Source organism: Zonotrichia albicollis, chromosome 1 (genome assembly GCF_047830755.1).
Source record: "Zonotrichia albicollis isolate bZonAlb1 chromosome 1, bZonAlb1.hap1, whole genome shotgun sequence".
Lineage (NCBI taxonomy): Eukaryota > Metazoa > Chordata > Aves > Passeriformes > Passerellidae > Zonotrichia > Zonotrichia albicollis.
Window position 1 is genome coordinate 33,457,569 of NC_133819.1, and position 5,180 is coordinate 33,462,748.

At 42.2% G+C, this 5,180-nt stretch overlaps 1 protein-coding gene across 4 annotated transcripts in view; it reads right to left on the bottom strand.

The window, feature by feature from the left end:
• Positions 1 to 5,180, bottom strand: part of LOC113460845 (uncharacterized) — a 75,485-nt gene that overhangs the window by 69,793 nt on the left and 512 nt on the right. Inside the window, exon 2 of one of the 4 annotated variants that reach the window (XR_012579602.1) lies at positions 2,806 to 2,907. The exons of the other annotated variants lie outside the window; for them this stretch is intronic. The gene's annotated coding sequence lies outside the window, so the exon portion shown is untranslated. The remainder of the gene's footprint in view (positions 1 to 2,805; positions 2,908 to 5,180) is intronic. 4 annotated transcript variants of the gene reach the window in all.

Consider the following 5,180-nt stretch of genomic DNA (forward strand, 5'->3'; position numbering starts at 1 on the left):
ACAGTTAAGGCATTGACTGCCTCCAAAAATCAGGACCCTTATCATACCCTATATCCGTGGATTCCACAGATGCCACTACTATGGAAGTGATAGCTTCAGCTGAAAATGAAATGGAAATGTAGTTCTTTCTACTGACAAATGCTAACCAAGTTTAGTGCATGATGACTTCTGTCCTCTTCCCAAACAAAGCCAACACATTCCTGCCACATACATAAAATTATTTTATTTTCTCTATTTCAGTCTATTTTGTTCTGTTTGAGAGTGTTTAAAGGATTTCCTTCTTGGATATTTTTTATTCCATCTTCTTTTCCTTAGCTTTCAGCTAGTGTCCCTGCTGCTTTTTGTTGCTGTCTTTTGGCTTTTGGTGTTTGGTTCTTTTTTGAATATGGATCAATCACATCTTACTTATCACTCTCTCCAGGAAGAAGCCAAGCGTTCCTCAGGTTACAACTGTTATTTTCACTAGCCTTGTACTCCAAATGTGTTTCTGTACACGAGTGCTGTCTTCTCCTCTGGCACATGCCATTGTGGCTGTGTTGGTAGGAGGAATTCCTGCTGAGCTACGGCCTCAGCTGGTCCCCAGCTACTTCCTGAAGAAGGAATAAAGCATCAAGGCACAGATGCACACAAAGCCCATTTATCCAGGGCTGCCACCAACTCTTCGGGCATTGAGATCAACTGATGTAACAAAAAGATGTCACAGAGAACCAGAGAGTGAATTTGCCAGAGTTAAGGCTACTGGGACAGGACAAATGGGCTCTCTTAGGGAGGATTGAGAGGGAGCTGGATCATACCCAGGCACCCCTTAAAAAAGGCAGTGTTGAAGGTTGGATGTCTGCTGTGTTTTGAACTGTATGTCAACGAGGAAAAATGATACCTCCCATGGTTTTGAAAGGAATTGACATTCATTTTATGTTCTCCAGATGGTACAGACACTAAGTAGGTGGATGGTATGGGTCAAAAGAGAAAACCGGGACCCATCCCTTCCTGTGGGAGACTGCTGTGCATAGGCAGAGTGCCAGCATGGGGGGCAGCTTGGGTTAGCATTTGGAGAAGGAGACTTGGCAGCTCGAATCTAGGGGGTGGGCTGTGAAAAGAAAGTGATTTTCAACTTCATACTTAACTAGCTAAATCTGTGAATGAGTGGCTCAGTGTCCAGGGGACAAAGCTTTTTACTTTTTATTCTTTCAACATCTAGAACTTAAGGTCTTTCTGTGTTGATGGCTGACATCCCTGAGGATAGATAGATAGATAGATAGATAGATAGATAGATAGATAGATAGATAGATAGATAGATGATAGATAGATAGATAGACAGACAGATGATAGACACATACATATATACATACATACATACATAGACAGACAGATTTAGATCTGTATCTGCTTATATCCCTATATCCCTTGCAAGGCAGTGTAACAGAGACAAGACATGAAAGCATGTGTGCGTTACAGACCAGCTTAGGAGGACTTCATAAGCCACTCTCCCGTGATCTGTGTCCAGCTCTATAAGCCATGGCCTCAGCAGCATTAATGCAGCTATTTCAGAGCCCTTCCAAAGGATTTGTGTAAGAGTATAGGAAGATACATGATCCAGCCTGGTATTTATACACAGATTTCACTGGCATTGTATCTGTGCATCTGACATAAAGGAGAGCTGGTTTGAGTGTGTGAAAGCGATAAAATGTGATGTGTAGAAAATGGGTTCAAGGTCCACGCTCAGCTTGTGCCTTTTGACTCAGAAAAAGCCAGACCTGGCCACTGAAGATTCATTTGCTATTTTTTCTTACTACCCATACAAACATCTGTAATTAATTAATTTTTTGCAAAGCACAGAGCAAAACTTTGACCAAAATTAACAAAGGGGGGTTTTTTTTCTACTTGTTTTATAGCTAACACTGTTAGGTAATAACAAAAAGCTGATAACTTAAAACATTTATGCACAGATTGTGAGAGAATTGTTAAACCCAGTACCAGTTGTAGAATCTCCTGTGACACAAAAAGTATGAAAGTGAAACTAGAACAGGGGCATCTGTTAGGGAAGTAATAAAGCTGCTGTTACTTGGTCACACTTACGGTGACAATGTTATGGTAAGAAATTAGTCAGAAAATTAAGTAGGAAAACTATTACATTCTAAAGCCAGACAACAAATTCTTGACATTTGTAAGTTTGTGATTGACAGTACTTGCCTGCTCTAGGGGTCCAAACTTAACACTTGCATTAGCTGCCACAAGGGTTTCTACTCCCTCACTTGCCTTCTGCTGCAAATTCTCTGATGGTGAAGAGCCTGTCCCTGCTTTTCAACACTGGCATGAAGCACAAATGCACAGTGGGGACCAGTCTAGCACAGCAGAATCAACACCAAGCAGTTGAGCAACACATGCTGATGTGTTTATTAAAGCTGATGTTAATGCTTCCCTGAGAGAAGATTATCTAAACAGGTTACCTTGATTAAAAGCATGTTTCACAAGAAGTAGGTTTATAAATTGAAAGAATCCAGAATTATGTATGACATGTCATATGCGAGCAACTTTGCTGATGTGTTATTGAACTAAATAAATTATCAGAGTTTAGCATAAGGAAAAACAAAACCCAGTTATTTACTAGATTCACTGAATGTTAGCCTGAGTACTTGAAACTACTGAAAGATTTCTCTGGAATTAATGACTATAGATGCCCTGAGGAGGCTTGTCCCTGTAAACAGCTGGGATGTAATCACCTGCAGCGCCATACATGAACATAGATACACTCTTTGCTCTCTAGGAATTCATAACAGGAGTCTTGAAAACCATTGTGGCACTTACCTGGGCTGAGTGTCCAGCTTTCCTGTATGCAGAGACAAGTGTAGGGGACCACATGTCGTAGGGATCAACTTCCATTTCCATTTGAGTCACTCATGAGAAACACTGAGAAGTTACAACATTGCAAACAGAGGCAAAGAAGGAGAAGGCAGCTTTCATTTTTATGTAAACCAGGCAGCCAGGAGGGCCAGCCATGTCCTGGCTGGCACATCAGGCACAGCATCCCCAGATGGACAAGGGAGGGAGTTGTCCCACTCTGCTCTGCTCCAGGGCAACCTCACCTTGAGTTCTGGGGCCAGTTTTCAGCACAACAACACGAAAAACCCATTATGGTATCAGAGAGTGTCAAACAAGGGCCAGGAGGATAGAGAAGGGTCTGGAGGGGAAGTCTTATGAGGAGGTCACTTGGTTTGTTCAGAAAGAGGAGACTGAGGGGAGACCTCACTGTGGTCTCCACCATCCTCACAAGGGGAAGAGAGGAACAGACACTGATCTCTTCACTCTCGTGACCAGTGATGGGATTCAAGGAAATTACACAAAGCTGAGTCAGGGGAGGTTTAGGTTGGATACCAGGCAGAAGCTTTTCACCCAGAGGGGACTGGACACTGGAACAAGCTCCTCAGGGAAATGGTCACTGAGCCCATCTGAGTTCAATAAGTTTTTGGACAGTCACACTCTCAGGCGCATGGTGTGACTCTTGGGGTGTCCTGTGCAGGACCAGGGCTGGACTCGATGATCCTGATAGGTCTCTTCCAAGTCAGCATTTTCTATGATTCTGTGATTGTTCACAGGCTCAGATCAAGCTTTTAGTCAAACACAAGGAAGCCAATTATCTCTTTTCCCTCAGCAAGAACTGCCAGAGCAGGCTAAACTGGTGTAAATTGTCATATGTGCTGTTGTGCTGAACTTGACTAAGAGGTTTGGGGAAGTGTCTTGTTTAAGGGGGTCATTCTAAAAGGCTATGACATTCATGGCTATGACATTGTAATGGTCTTTGCAATTGATTTCTTAGTAAAGATGCATAGAAAGAGTACTGACTTTGCAGATCAGGAGGAAGGGCTGATTGTCTATGTAGACGGTGTCTGATGTGCAAAATAGTCACAGAAATTTTTGGGAGAGGGCACACAAGAGCTCTCTGACACCAATGCCCTCTCTGCAGGACAGTCCTAACTGAGCACACACTTGCTCATCACTATTTCAGGACAGGATTTTAAAGTTCTGAATACTGGGAGCAAGAGAATCCCTAAATTTGCCACCATGGAATGTCTTCTGAGTGAAGGTTATCCCCAGTTTAAGGCATCTGGGCCAGCCTCAGGTTTCAGCCCTTCTCTAGTGGCCTGTGTGTGTTGCTGAGTGTCGTAAGGACCGTGATTTAAAACTCAGTTGAGATGAAACCTAGCAGCCAAAAGCAACAGTAACAGTTCAGAGCTTCTATTAAACATTTTGAACACTTGTTGAAGACTAATCGATTGAACAAGCCTGTTTCATGGATATCCCTGCAGTGGCCTGCAGTGGCCACAAAGAGGCTCTTGTCTCCCTTGGGGAGTGGGATGTGCCAAGTCCTTTCTCTGTCTCTTCCAAGAAATTCTACAGGCAAATTGAAATTCTTCAATTGTCATATATTTTCTTATAATCACAAGACTCGATCCAGAATTATGTGCAGATATTTTGACCATGATAACCATCCCCCTCCCACCCCCCCAAAATAAAAGGTTTAACACCAATACATAATGTGGAATATAAAGACTTGCTGTGGCTGGCTGTCTTGGCTTTTATGCAGTGAACCATGATTGCAAATATATTTACCTTAGCACATATAGAATTTATTTTTCCCACAGCAAAATCAATGTTACTTCCACTTAAAAAGTCAGAGATCAGGCATCAAAAACAAAACAAAACAAAACAACAACAAAAGAAAATAAAAAACCAAAAACAAAACAAAACCCCAAACCAACCAACCAAACAAAAACAAACACAAATGCCACAAAAAAAAAAAAAGCCCCCCCAAAAAATGGCAATGGAAGACTGTATCCTATTTCAGTACTCTAGATGTTTTAAAAGCAAACTGTCACTTCGTTAGAATTCAAGAAACAAGTTGTGCAATAAAACGTTAGGGACACTGTAATACACTCATTGCGTGGCATCACACAGGAGCCCGCAGAAAAAGGGAAATGTCGTCTGTGATAACAGCGGAATTGAGCAACTGCACCCGTTACACACAGAGTTATCACTGGAGAAGTGACACTTTCAGGGTCTGCCCGAGCAGCCCAACGCTTTGCTAATGCCAAAACAAGTCTGAAACACTCAGATAAGTAGAAGTGATGAGAAGTGATAAGAGACCTTTTCAGAGGACAGAGAGAACACAACTGGAAATGTAC